Raw genomic sequence first — 16,162 nt, 5'->3', positions numbered from 1 at the left:
ACAAACCTCCCATCATGGTAAGAAACTGTTGGATAATTCTATTTTCCATTATTTGGGCATCCAGAAATCTGACAAGAAGACACATTCAAAGTGCTACTTTCACCAAACTGTAGATGTTTCAAATAGATAATATGATCATTTAGCAGCTTCCAAATGACAGTGAATGGTATGTGAAAAGGATAGAGTTCTCGAATTAGGATAACGCTTTGGAGAGATACGCTTGCTACATGTTCTATACACTTTGGTCTTCATACAGCACCTCAACCTGTATTCCGAAAACACACACTAAAACAAGATCTTCCCCACAGACCATTTTCATTTAATGCATAAAAAACACTGATAGACAATAAATCAGTAATGCAGAATTAATGTCAGCTTTATAAAGCACATCTTGGTCAAAATAATATCTCACAAGAATTGTTGACAAGAATCACAAAGCACAACTTCGTTTAACCTCTACATCATTCAATATGCATATGACAGCACATCTTCGAGAAAGTCTCACAGAACATACCCAATTTAAAATGCATCTCACGGAGAACCTAATACCCATCTCACTGAGCCAATACATTACAAAATTCAATCCATAGAGCATATTCTCCTCAACCATGCTCTTAAGCTCCATACAATAACAAGCACACTCCATTCAGAATCTACTTTGGAAGACTTTTCATGTAATGCCATGGAGACATGCACTGATTCTTCTTCTGGATGACCTTTTTTAAATTCACATGCTTGGTAGGACTTTCAGAGTGCATCAGTTAGGTTCCCCATCACTTATGATTTAATGACATATCCAAATTGTTAATATTCACATTTTTGAATGACTAATGATATCACATGGTGTACAAAGGTCCATTTTGTGACACACCAACTTGTATTCCTCTTTTGATAAATACAGTAAAGATCGACTGCAGTTCATAATGAACTTGGAGAAAGGGTTGATGAGGCAGTGTAGCCACTGTTACACATTTATTAATAGTGTATTACACTTTTGAGCACATTTTAAAACAGTATGAATTTAAGACTTTGAAGAGTAATGTCCTTTATAAGGAGATCTTAGTGGTTGCCTGGTCCACATAGCAATCAGTTCCTTAGAATGAGCCAGGACAATCAGGTCAGCTCAAAGCCGATCGCATTCACAGGTACCAGACTTCTATATTTTTTCCAGTAAACTAATATTTAAGTCTGTTGTTGTTGCAGTTGCTTCTTTAGAAATGAAATTAAAGTGGTTGTTAATACGATGCTGGGCATACTGTTAACAACATCTGTTGACAACAACTATACATTTGTTTTCTGCTTTCGTATAGAGTGCTCCTTCGAAGCAAACAAAAGCAACAAGTAATTGGTGGGCTCGCCTAAACATCATTCAGTTTGTCAATATAGTTACTAAGCAACATGTTGGCATCAAGTGCATGAAGAGAACATTTTACAGTATTAGAATGAATCACAAACTAAAAAAGGAAAATTAGCAAAATCACTCTGTGTTCACCACTTTCGTGAGCACATCAGAGGAGCACACAAATCTATTTGCCGAGTATGAGGCAATAAAAGAAATGTTAATTTGTATGACACAATCGTTATGTAAGAAGACTAGAACAGGACAAAAATGATCGTTTTAACGCATCTGTCAGGAGATAGGATGTATTTTCCTTGCATATTTGTAATCAACATCATATATGTTACCTTAACTAAAAAGTGAAGAAAAGCAACAACATCCAACAATTCTTCCTGGCAGATGACCTTTATTAAAGAACATGGACAGCTTGACCTAGGTCACCACAAATGATGGGAAAATATTGAACGCCAGAGTGAATTAGTTTGATGTAATCCTTGACGAATTTGAAATTGTAATAATTCCTTGAGAAAGAAAATCTCCACTAGTCAGGGTGCGATGTTCATGTGCGAATGTTTGTAATGCTAGCCTAAGGTCTGCTTCGATTGTCAACTTCCTGTGGGGTCAGAACAAGAGACTAGCGTACAAAATCTCTGTTATCGAAGATGAAGCTAAATTATCATTTCAACAGTTGAAACTTTTAGACCACTTTCAGAATGGGGATCAGGGGGAAAGGTGAGAATAGATTTCTTGCACAATCTATCAAAAGATTTCCCCTGTCAATCTTCGAAAAGGGAGCATAAACAAGACGTTTCTGAATATGGCAAATCTTATAGCTAGAATTATTCTATTTACTTTATACTTCTTCGAGAAATAAAACTTAAAATATACTTATTTAATTGCTATTTATTAGACCAATCCATTGATTAGGAGTTTTTTTTTCAAAATGCCCCACAAACTGAATGCCAGTTTCAACATGACTTGCCTGGGCTTGGTTCGTTCCTATACAATGCAAATACTTATTGTGATGACTTTTAGGACTGCAATAGTCTTGACCTTTAACATCAATAGCAAAGCATTGACAGCTAGTACGAATGCTCAAAGCTATTCAATACTGCAGTCATGTCTAAATCTCCGTACTCATGGTGGAATCTTCGCAATGAGAAACTGCAGTGCGGAGCCTATGCCACGACCGCGGAGGCTCTTTGTTAATCGGGCCCTGATTTGAAGATATTTGTCCACGATCTCCTATTTGTGTCTCCCAACATTTACAGGACCGCTCTGTAACTAATGCTGATGGAGAAAAAAATAGTATTAGATTCTCAGTTTCTTCTAACCTGAAAGCCACTGGTTGGCCAAGCATCTTTTGCAGGAATCTTGCTCCAAGGCAAAATAGGCATACAATAAGTCTGGAGATCTAGCAGGAAATTGAAAACAATTACCTTCGTTCTTGTAGGGACTCTCATTTACAAATGTCACGTCTATAAAGCTTACACTCTTTGAACTGAATCTTACATCTGTGAAAGTTTTTTATGCAGAAAAAAATCCAGAGAAAGACCCAATGGAGAAACAAGTGATCTTTGTGGGCAATGTTTTAATTCTCATCTATACATAGTAATGCTCAGTTGTATAGATTTTAGATGGAGACGGCTGGAGACTGCATTGCTTTGTGCAAAGATGAAGCCTTTTATTAAAGTCATCCAGTTAAAGATACATAGGTATCTCTGATTTTCCTGGCACCACTACCTCAAAGCACTTGCTCAACTGCCTTTTGAGGTTTTTTTTTGGCTTGAATGAGCCAAGCATCAGAAGAAAATATTTTTCTTTCTGGCATCTTTCTTGCATTTATTCTGATCAGAATGGGAAAACATATCTCGTGGGTGTTTCGAGCAAATGCAGCTTTTCATATAAGGAGAAAAGCCATCAGACTCAAGGGATAGGTTTGAATGAGGAAACATGGAAATGATTGGGCCCAGCTGATGTTCTTCTCTACTTCTTGTGTTACTTCAACAACAAATAAGTTACTTTTTTAATGTTGGGCAGTTTGGACTTCATTACTCTAAGGCAGCAGAGGCAGTAACACAGCTGTCCTCGTGGACTTTAGTCCACCATATTTAGAGTTCACTGCCTGCCTGCAGGATGTATTTGCCTTGAGAGAAACTGCTGGCACGGCAGATGGTCTCAGGTACTTAGATCGATGGCCCTATGTCCATGGAGCCATCGGTCTAAAGTTTCCATTGGCTGAGCCAGCAGAACTACCACCATGACAGCTGTCCTTCTCTAAAAAAACGGATGGACCATCAGGTTAGTAAACAAGATATGCTGCCACATTTGTGGCCGAGTTCCCTTTCGGCAAAACTCTAAATAACCCGCTAAATCTCTTTTATTTCTTAAGAGGCAACCTTAAAATCCACTCTGCAATACATAAACATTACATCAAGTCTACATTACATCAAGTCTCTATGGTGAATCAAAGATAATTATTTATTTCCTTAATACCACGTCAATTGTTTTAAATATTATAGCCAAGACGTTATAACCCCACCAAAACGAAACTATCAATTTGACAAATGGGCACATAGTGGTATTTATGAGAAACATAAAATAAGCAAGCAGCAGAAGACTAAAACACAAGATACCACGTTTTAGACCTCAGGGAGCGGCATTGTTGTTGTTGACTTCAATATTTCTTGCAGTGACAGGTTGTCTTTGTTTATTTAAACCAATCATAAAAGTATTTCTGGTTGTAATAATACCGGTTCCACGTTTTCACTAATCAAGTAAAAGAAAAAAGGCCCAACAATTGGGACAATTTTGCATTTGCATTACTGGTAACAGCGGCAGCCAAGTTTTTTTAATTAATGCACAACTCTGAAATCGACTGGCCAGCCAAAATGTATTCACTGTATCTCTAGCCTATGAAAATTATATATAAATGAACTTCCTAAAGCCCCCCTAAAAAGAATCATCAAGATTATCAGTTACTCCTTATGAACTGGCTTACTGGCATGCGAATCCCCAAAAACATTAATAGCATCTAATTGATTATCTGCAGACCTTGTGGATATTTCACCAGTCTACAGTTATGTGAAGACTGTCAACATTCTCAACCCCAAACGCAGGGCATATATTTTATAAAACACTTTCCACTTGACAGGCGTGTACTACAACTCTGTGTGGGTGAAAAAGCAACATCCCTTGTTGTATGCAGGTTTCACAATCAAATGAAGAAAGACAATTAGCTACTTCACAGAAGATCTAAAAATCCTATGCCACTGATGACTTCCTGCAAGGTGGAAACATCTTCTGTTCTAAAATGTTCATAACAAAGTGCTTGTTTGACAGGTTTTTGCTCTGGGAAGCAACATGTACCCAACCCTTCATCAGCTTGTCTGATTCTTGTGGTAATTTCCAACTTCAATCATTAAGGAAGCATTTCGAAATCTGATAGTATTTTGTTCTTGGCTATACATTTGGGTGTCCAGTTTAGGTCCGTGAGAGCCCAATCCATGCACAATTTTCAGAATATGTATATATATTACACATTCTCTAGGTGAAATGTATTTACATAGAGAATGTCCTGAAAACTAGGGATGTATCTGGCAATACTGGACCCATGTAGGGCACTCTTTTTTTAAACCCCACCATGAGACCATTTCCTTATTTATGACCTCATCTCTCAAAATGTTTAATTGTTTGCTCAAAGAGGCATAACCCATCTTTAAAACCATCTGTAGCTCATAGGAAATGCCATAAGGTAAATGGGTGACCAAAGAAATATATTTAAAAGTATCATATAGTGCTCTTTACTGGAATAAAATGGCTTCACTTAAAAGAAAAGTTTACAGTTTATGAACGTATGAATAACCCCCCTGAGATCCTAATTGAGCTGTTGTGGTTTGCAATATAAGGCAGTTTGCTCCGAGTTCTAAAGAAGTGAAATACAGTTATACACTGACAAACAATGTATCTTAGTAACCCTAAAAATGTCCATGGTATCTGCACACATAGTTCTAATGTGGTATTGAAAACCGAAATTTCTCTGTAAAAGAAAACATGTAAATTCCGATTTTCGATTAGAATTTGATCAGGTCCCTGTGTTAGCCCAAGAATTTTGCAAATCATCCGAAGGTAATGCAGCATGTACACCCCATCCTCAAATAGAAAGGATGTTTTCCAGCTTATCCAGGCAGTGACCTTTCTCCTGCAGGTGTTCATCTTCATAACAGCCCCCAAAGTCAGGAAATAGATAATGAATTTCCCTTGAAATTTCTGTAGTTTTCTAACTGGATTAGTTTGCTTCTAGGCAATTTGATCCTCAGCTTTATGGACCCTAGTGTCTGCCTGGGGGTGGCCACCAAAAGTGTCTATGTCTTTCACTTGTATGCCTGTGCAACATAAAATATTTTGATGCTGAAAGCAGAGTAATAAATGTGAGATGATGGCAAGTTAGGTAATCTGTTTGAAGCTTTTCCAGATGAAAGGTGCCGCCCCATTGTAATTCGGAAGAGGATTTATTTATTATTTATTTATTTGTTTTTATTTAATCTGGTTGCAATGTCCTCACTCAATATTGTCTTGGAGAGAAGATCAACATATCAACATATGTTGCAGCCTAGACTTACAAGATCATATTTCTTTCCAGGCATCTAGCCTTCACATATCATTCAATCAAACGGCCTTCCTAATCTAGAGTAGACACACCCCTTTACCGCTATGGCTGCTGCCTAAGGAATGTCACTGAGATGATCTACACTGGGGCTTCCCTTACGAAGAGTTCTAAAAGCACCTGGAGGAGAAGTACCGTGCTGTGGTGAAATGCAGTGGCGTTGCCAATCTAACTTTCTTAGGACCTCAGTGGCTGAAGTGAATGAATACATTTGAGTAATATGAATATAAACAGGTTTGCTCAGTATCAACCTCTTCATCCCTAAAAGGGTGCAGGAGAGCTCCTCTTGGCCTTCCTGCCACTGTGTTTCTGATTTAGAGTATTTAGAAGGAACAGAAGTGGCAGGCTGCCTGGAGCACATTGAAAATGGTTCTCCCTTAACTATGCAAAAACAGAAATACTGTTAATGGACATATTCAACCCATACTTCTTCCCCCTGACTGATTTAGCACAATGGACCATGCCCTGCATCACCAATCCAAAAATTCTAAAACTTTGGGGTGCTCTTCAATGATACCTAATTTACACCAGAAAAAACAAAGTCAACCCCTTGTTTCTCCTGCTTCTACAAATATCTTGGAAAAACTCGCTTGATTCAGTTGTGATTTCAATACAGGACTTCTGAAATAGCCTTTAGATGGTACAAAACCTGGTTAATACATGGTGTTCACCCCACAATCACATTAAGTCATGAAGGAAGTCCAAGGATTAATTGATGATTCAATTCACAATCATATTCGTAGTCCACAAGTCACTTGAGATGCTCATTCAGGGCCTTCTGGCCAAATAACCCTGCCCACTGCATAGATCAGCACCTCCGAACTTCCTCTCCATCTACACAACAGGACTGCTGTCATTAAAGGAAAGTTGTTGAGTGACCGAGTCTCAACCATATGGACTCACTCAACAGCTGAGATTGTAGGATGACTTCCTGAGAATCTCTAGAGGATTAAATAATCACCTCTTCCACAACATCTCCAGAGCTACTGCAGAGCAACATTTCTCTGCCACTGACCTAATATTCTGCTTTAGATGCATTTCTGTTTTAAAATATTCTGTGAGCCACACAAGACTAACCGTTGTTGCATGTACAGAATTGACTACAAGATCCTATTTCTTCAGCCTCACTAAGGACTTTGCATCACATTGAAGCAATAGGCCTAACAAATATAGACCAGGAACAACCTCCCTTACTGATATGGCGGATGTTTGGACCCTCCAGTCATCAGCTGCCTAATTTTTCTGCACCACTGCTTTGAAGAGGGCGAAAAGTAACACTAAAAGTTTATGGAAAACTGTGAATGCTTATATAAATAACAAATAAACTATACGCTGCCCCCAAAAATCAGTCAAACCAATATATCCAAACTTTGAAAAATGATGACCACTCACTCACAGAAGACACTGGGCAACACTAAGTAGAACATCAGCATGATGCTGTGTCAATTTTTTCAGGTTTCAAAACAAAGATCTAACAATTGAAGTTTCATCAGTCACATTTTGCTTGAGATTTCACAGTTAGAGGAAACATTGCTGCACATCAGACGATAAAACAAAGCAACTTCTACACATGGATGGGGCTCAAAATCAAAAGAACACATCGACTGTCAAAATTGTAAACTCCATTTCATTTTTATAACTATATCGCGCTTAAATGAAAGAAATATGGAAAACATACACAAAACTGCAATGAAACACATATAGAAATAGAAAGAAAATGGGGCTCACGAAGAAGCATCGGTATCTAAATATCTCCTCTATTCGGCAGGCTATTTCACTGCATTCTCTTAGAGACATAAGGACAACAACAACACTCCTGGGCAGTGTGCCAGGGTCAGAGGCGTGTAGGACTGCTTCAAGGATCGTTCTTTCCATTTTCTGCATGATAGATTGTCTCCACTCAGATTCCTGTGCATTCTCGCAGAAAATCAAGCAACTTCCAAAATTCTCATGCTCTAGGAGCTTACGCCTTACAGCCTTATTCTCATGGTTTAGACTTCTTGGCAATGCGCTCATCAGGTGCTCATGGCCCCCTCATTTGAGCTATATCAGGAAGATGAAGTTGCTGGGGACCTTTATATACCTTGTGACACCTTTAAGGCAATTAAACATTTTGGTATAAATTGAAACTTTGGTTTGTAAATTTACGACTTAAGAACTCTAGAAACTTTAATAGGAGGAAAGTTCAACTAAAACTGTGACTCTGGAACATTGTGGTTGATATTCAGTGTAGGAAAACGGAATTTTACCAATCACTCAACTCACTGAGAACATGCTTACAACATCAACCTTAAATAAATGATCTATTAAGAGAAGCATATCCCACCCCATCCCAGAGAATATACCCAACCAATAATCATTTCACACATCACCAACCAACATGCATCCAACCAAGCATATACTGCCCAACTCCATCTTAGAGCACACCCACCCAATATTTGTCTCCAGGATATACCACTATATATCCTTCTCACAAGACACATCCCACCTAAATTCAGCACCAAATACATACTCCACCACTGCCCTTGTAACAAAACGCATCACAACTCCACAGATTAGATCCCTGTCAATGTCAAGTTTGCAGAGAATGCCCCGCCTAACCTGCACCTTACATTGGCATCCTGTTGCCTGATCACATCCCACCTAATAGCCATCTCCTAAGACGCATGATATCCAATAATCATCTCCAAGAGTGCATATCACCCACTATTCATCTGGTAGAGAACACCCCACCTGATATCAGTTTCACAGGAAAGGTATATGCCGCTCCACCCATTTTAAAGAGAACATAACACCCAACATCCATTCCATAAATCATATTTCGCCATTATCACTTGCAAAGCATATTAAAACCAACTATATATAAATATAACAAAACAGACCTTCCCACCACACTGAGCTCACAGAGCACATATTATCCTCATGTAGTGCAACACACCAAATCCCATGCAATACTACACAATCTATCCACACATTTTAATCATCACCTGATACCACTCAAAACAAAATATGCATCCAAGGTCCCCAGTGAAACAACACATTCCACCCAAAATAAAGCTGATGAAGCCCAGCCCATCCAAAAGCACATGACCAAATATCAATATCATCCAGCACATCCCAACCAGTACATATTACTGTACATCAACAACATACAGCACTTTCTACTGAAAACCTCTCCACATACCAGACCTTACTCAGGAAGAACTTCCTATGGCATATTTTTTCAATCACCATCTCACTAACAAATTACAAAATTAGGCTTGCATAACACCACATCTATGAACAATTCTAACCCAGCTCCCAGTATCTAAACATCATCTCACAGAGCACCCTTATCAAAACGTTTCCCCTGCAAATGAGGCTACTAGGTCCCTGCCCAACACAGAATATCCATATTGGCACCAACTACATTTTAACTCTGCATCATCATCCTCACAGTCATTCAACATAGCCTAGTCTCAACAGATAGACATACTGTAAGACCCACCATTACCCAGCACTCTGCTTCACTTTGAAGGCTGATGGCCATCATTCTTCTGACTAAAGAAGGCCCTTCCTCAGCCACTACCCCCTAACAGAAAACTATAGTGCCCACCTCACAAATCATTCTCTATCTACACCAAAAACACATCTAAAATGGAACCATTATATAAATGACTAGCTAGCACAGTCCACTCATCCAGCAACGAGTAGTTGTCCATGTAGTAAAATGGATAATCTCATTTGGTGTGAAAGGACTTTATATCTTAAATGAAAATATTTTAGTGATTGATTTATTAGTACATAATATTTAAGTTAGGGAAGGACACAGCCTCAACGTTCTCTCATTGTAGAAGGCCTTCTCTCCATGCCACAAAGAACGACTTATTCTGTACATTTCCTAGAGTGTAGTGTTTGCATAATGAGAATTTTCTAGAAGAGAGTTGCTTGGCTATGAATTGTAGACCAACAAACCGGTAGAATATTCTGCAAATTCGTGACACTCATAACTGATATTTCCTTAGGAAAAAGAGTCTGAAATGATAGATTATGTACAGTCTAGATGCGTTTTAATTTAAAATACAGAGATATGTAGTGAATAAAATGGCCTCTAACCCATCCAAAGAAGTAGCAGGTGAGATAATGGAGGATGCTGCACCACCTGTGTTTGCACAAGTGCACTTACATTTCAGGGTTCATTCTCTCATCGTGGCTTGAACCCTTGAGCTCCTGAAGGCCCTGCAGGCATACCTTCTAAGGTTAGCCATAGCCTGGCATGCAGGTATCTTCGTGGCTACGGAGGCAATGGGACACTGTAGCTGCTATCTTCATGCATGGAAGTTTCCGTTTGGGACCTGAGGGACCCTGCACCCTTCTCTCAAGTGGCTCAGCATGAACGATGCAGATATTCCAGTTGTTCACACTGGCAAGAGAGATATCAAACTAAAGTCTATCAGCTGAGATCTGTTTCCACCTCACAGCAGCAGCAGAAACCACCTCCGTTTCAGAGACACAGTGTAGCCTTGTGGTTGGATTGCAGCCAGTAAACGTCTAAGGGCAGGGTGGTGTGGTCCCAGCCACACTTCTGGCAGACAGGCTGTTAGTTAAACCACACACCTCCAACAGTAACAACATCACCTTAAAGCAAAAGAGCCGTTCCTTTTGGGAACTGACATCCAATGAAGAGCAATGCTTTCGAGTTGGAGTAAGAAATGGACCGTGGCGCTTCACACAATGCCAGGAGGAAGCCACTGAACATGAAATGGCCTAATGACCCTCGTTTGTAAATATTTAGTATAACTCGTGGGAGCCCTCAAGCCCACTACCCAATCATAAGCGTTATTTAATCAAATAAAAACACACAATAGCCATTTTGACAAGGAGGGAAATTATTGGTGGAAATCAAGAGAGTTCATGAAGTAGTGAAATCAAATCATCACTTATCTTTCTACAATGAGAGACAAACAGGTATTAAATCCTTATATGGTCACAATAAGGAAGGATCAGAAAACAGAGTTTGGAAATTAATAGGCCCGTTTCGTTAAGCTCTACCGTCATATAAGAGATACCTCATCCATCACAGTTACGTACGCATGGTGTAACCATGTGTATTAATAAATGGGAGGGGTTGCTCTTGTGCCAATGGGTTTAGTTTGTGAACCCAGCAATGCACACTTTTGTATTTTAGAGGGATATAATGTGGTTGCATGTAGACAGCAGTCACCAAGAACTGTGTAATTGTTTAAATTCCTTCTAAATGGTGGTCGTTCAAAAGGGGGAAGATAAAGGTCAACCCTTAATACAGATTCACAGATCACACAAGAGTGCCATGACTGTTTGTAGTGTAGCATATTAATGTTAGCACCATGAATGTGTCCTGTCAGAAAATCAGATGTCATTCTGCTCCCTACCTTATGCTGATGCTAGCAAGGTTACTTCCCAACTACTACCACTGGCATTCCAAAATGTTTTCAATGCAAATATGACAGCAACATAAATGTTGCGATGGCTTCAACAGCTCTTATAAAGTGAAAGAATGCCCATGAGAAGGTTAAATGAACAATTTATAAATTTTACCCTCAGAGGTCTAGTGTTTCAAAGCACACAAAGGGGCGATTGGACAAGGTTTTTTTGCCCCTGGGTGGGGGGGGGTGTTCATTTAAAGAAAGCCATCCTGATAGTCACTGTGGGTAAAGTTTAAATTTTTACATTCTGAACCCAGAGCAGTTCATGTGATCTCAAATTATAATCAGACATGGTACTGCCATCAATGACATGAGAAAAGGGTTCGATTTCGGTCATCATTTTGTAGCTGTGTGTTTCTCCTTTCTAGCCAGTATACCCTTGTCATTCCTGATTTAAGGCATTCAGGAAGTAGTGTTTTGAATACACCAGCCCCGACCAACAAATGCAGATCAGTCATCAGGGACTGAACTAGAAGAGGTGTTATAAATGGCTACCAGTATTGGGAGCCTACACCCTCATTCTAAAAAAGTACTGTCTCGACCAATTTGTGCTAGACCTTCTGTTTATTTTGTATTTATTTATGAAAGCTGATGATGGTCCTGCTTAGGCACCACAGAGACAAATTGAGGACTCAAAAGTCCTATTAGGTCAGTCCCAAAAAAACAGAAAAGGTGTTTGAGCTATGACTCATTTTGTTTACATATGATACAGAGTCGACCATCTTCAAGCCAGGAATGCGTATTTCAAACGGCATGACAAACAGATACTGTATCATACCATTTATTTTCCGGTCCTATTTTAAAACAGTTTTGACTCTTGGTTACAAGCAACCACCACTTTCTGTTTTGATATGAGGACAGAATAAACTTTTCCGGAATGTTTTAGCCACCAACTTGCATAGTCCCTGTTGAGTTGCACTTTGTGCCGAAAACACAGAGCCACACAGCAGGAAGGCTAAATATGAACCACGAAACCTGTGTATTATTTGCTGTTTTTCCTGCTGATGTTACTGTGAATTCTCACTGGATCAGATTTGATTTTGTCGTTCTTAGTGAAAGAAAAGACACGGTCGGAGTCCTGTTTAAGTTTCACCTGTTCGACTATATGATCCAGACCAAAAAGGAAAAACAAAAAAAATGTTTTTTTATTCTCATACTTCTGTTTTGTATTTTTCGATTTAAAAAGCTAAAAAATTGGAAAGGGAAATCTGTGTCTTTTTCTTCTCTCTTGCTAGTTTGTTAAAATTTTTGATCGAAAGACAAGTATGTTGCGCTCTCTCTCACACACAGGCACACAAGTGCACACATGCACTCACTAAGAAACCCGCACTGACACCTGCCTTTCCTGTGGGTTTTTTAAACTTGGTGGGGCCAGGGTGCATTCAGACTTTTCATTTTTGTAATGGATGTCTGGCGAAGTTCCCACTCCTAAGTTTGGAGGTGTGATGGGCTCGCCTCACAGATGTTGAAGTTGTGATACACACAACCCCACAGAGATCTATGTTTCTTATATGAGTAATACAATTATTATATTATTATGTAATAAATTTATAAGAAAGTTTTTGCTACATGTGTCCTGATATTTTTTTTGTGGGTCCTGAGTTAGCGGAGGCGGGGATAATGGGAGGGTTTAGAGGAAAACAACAAATTCATACGGCACACATATATTAACGTAGAAGCAGATGGTGACAAGGTGGCTCCAGTGAGGGTAGAGTGTTTATGCTCTAAGAATTAAGTGGAAGAAGTCAGAGCGCAGAGTAGTCTTAGCGATTCAGTATCGAACTAAAAGTAACCTATGGCTGCTACAATTACTTTTGCCTCACTATGCAAAAAGTGTTTTCCAGCTCTTCTCTTTGTCTCCTACTGTGCCTCGCTTACCCCCTGGGTATTACTCAGGAACTCCACTCTGACAGCTCTCACCTTTCCACCTATGTTAGCAGAACCTCTACCTCTCTGAACAAAAAAGCACATTCCAATCCTCCCACCATCACTTCACAGACAAACCTCCCTTACATTCTCTAATGTACCTTCCATTCCACAACCCTACTCTCCATGCCATGAACAACCTCAGTAATAACACCACTGGCCATCCTCACCCACTTGCCCACAAAGGTGCACACCACACGACCTGAGTAACCCATTACCTTCCATCGGATCCACTACAGGCACAACAACAAGATACATCCTTGCTCCCCTCCAGTTGGCATACTACCACCATGCCATCCTCCAGTGGACCAGTTCATTTTCTAATCTTGCTCCTACAGTCGCACCACCATCCTTTGTCCAATTGCAAAGGGACATCTGAATTTTCAATCTACATGCCCATCATTTGTCCAATCGCGATAGAACATCTGAATTTTTCAACGACATGCTCCACAGACAGATCACCATTCTACATCATCCTACCTTAGCAACATTATCCACTACATCCACAGATCACCACCACCAGAGTACCTTCATCAATCCCAACCTGTACTCCAGCAACACATTTCCACTAGCACTGCTGCACAATCTACCCTGAGCTAGAAGCATATCATCTGGAGAACATTCATTCAACCGCAAATCCACAGTTCCAACCACCATTCCCACTGCACCATCTCTGCAGACACAGCCACAAAACAACCCTCCATAGGCACTGTATGAGGGGACTGGTCGTGCCCCTCTGCCTTTTAGCTAGGTTTACATACATAAAATCAATCCAGGAACACAAAATGTAATTGCGAATCAGAGAATGTAGTGCAACAATATGCTACAGTTTGGATACAGAGAGGCTACAGGAGAAGTTACTGAAGATCACAGAAAGAGTGCTTGTCAGGTGTTTTGAAATTTAGAAAGCCTCTGGGAATCGGTAACTCACCAGAATTAAGATTCACGCTATCATGCAGGGGACTATCATGCATGTCACAGGGACAACATGACTGATGAACTCCTATTCTCATGGTCACATAAATCACCGTGAGCTAATATGTGGAGTCACCTGATCAAGTGAAGCATTCAGGGGAAAAGGTAATGGAGTGAAGTGTAGTTTGCTGGGACCTGGTGTGTCACAACTCATCTTTAGGTGTGAAGTACATCAACACAACTAGAAACAACAGGACTCATGTGAGTATATTGTTTCATCCTATAATCTGTGATGTTTTATGTAAGTATACCTCTCATTTGTGAAACCTTTACTGTCCCTTCTTAACAACAGATATGTACCTTACCCCTTTAGGGAAGGAACTCATGTCCCCTCTGAATTAACTTCAGTTAGTGCACAAATTATTTGTATTTGTGTTCATCACTGAGAAAAATGGCAACGGAGATTGGCGATTCCAGCACATCACAAAACATGGGGAATAAAATGAAAACAGTTGGCTCTTGACAGAAATTGATTTATTAGTTGAGAGGGTGGAAGCCCCATTCAAATAATAAACACAAGTCTAGTCAGGGAGAACCAAAAAAGTCACTAAATAAACCCGTGCTTAACCCTCTGGTAGCTTGGCACAAAAAGCAGTCAGGCTTAAAGAACAAGGGGCATATCATCGAGGAAGAGCAGTAAACATCGCTAAGGGCAATTAGGGTGATTCTGTTTATCGCCGTCTAACGCTGAATTACATCGCCTGGTTAGCAGCATATTATCAAGGCTTTGCGAACTGGCAATGCAATTCCAGCGATAGACTACGAGAATCTGAAACATTGCCTGACATCCAGCGATGATAATGGAGAAGCTTGCTGATAGGGGAACGTGGTCGTAACATGGCGATCTACCTCCCATTATCAGCATATTTAAGTCGAAGTAAAAGCAGACATAAAATTCATGCGATAGCCGCAGTTAACACAGTTTTTAACATCGCTGGGGCCGCATTGTTAATAATGCGAAGGCCTGTCTGCCATCTAAATCATGCAGACATTGTGAAGAACGCCCATTTTGCATGTCATTAGCGATAATTATCGCTGACATGTAGCGATAATTATCGCTGACATGCGAAATGGAGAGAAAACGGCTACTGCATCAAGGAAGCGCATGTTAGCGTGTCCTTGAAAATAGAGAGATGTTTACTATGCCGCTTTTCGGCCGAAATCGGCCGCTAAAGCTGCGAAAATGGGCTTGTAAATATGCCCCCAAGTTACTTACCTTCGGTAACAATGTATCTGTTAGAGGCATATATTAGTTATAGATTCCTTACCTTAGAATTACACCCAGGTGTCAGACTGGATCCGGACAAATCTTTTCTTAGCAGTACTCCTGCGTGTCAGTAGGTATCGTCGGTCGACTCCGCCTTCGTCGTTGGCGCCGTAGTTGCCAGGATGACATTATGGTGTCTACTTAGTCGCCACCCATGCTGGCTGACGTCAGTTCTGACACGACTTTCCACACCAGAAGCGCAGAGACATGCAAGACACTGACCACGGTGCACAAAACTAGGGCCCTGCAAGGGAGTATCTATCCCTAGAAGTCAGTCCGCACAACGGGGAGGATGGGTGAGGCAGTAAGGAATCCATAACTAATATATGTCTATTACACCTACATCATTACCGAAGGTAAGTAACTTGTATATCTGAAGAGACTATTGGTTATAAATTCCTTACCTTAGAGTGGATACCCCAGCAATACCAACCCCGGAGGAGGGTCTGCGAACTAAGTTCACACCAGGAAGTCCTGGAGAACAGAACGGCCGAAAAAGCTGTCTCTCCGAACTTGGCTGTCCAGGCAGTAATGCTTCGTACTGA

The sequence above is a fragment of the Lissotriton vulgaris genome, chromosome 1_1, assembly GCF_964263255.1.
Source record: "Lissotriton vulgaris chromosome 1_1, aLisVul1.2, whole genome shotgun sequence".
In the NCBI taxonomy this organism is placed as follows: domain Eukaryota; kingdom Metazoa; phylum Chordata; class Amphibia; order Caudata; family Salamandridae; genus Lissotriton; species Lissotriton vulgaris.
This window is presented reverse-complemented; position numbering follows the sequence as displayed.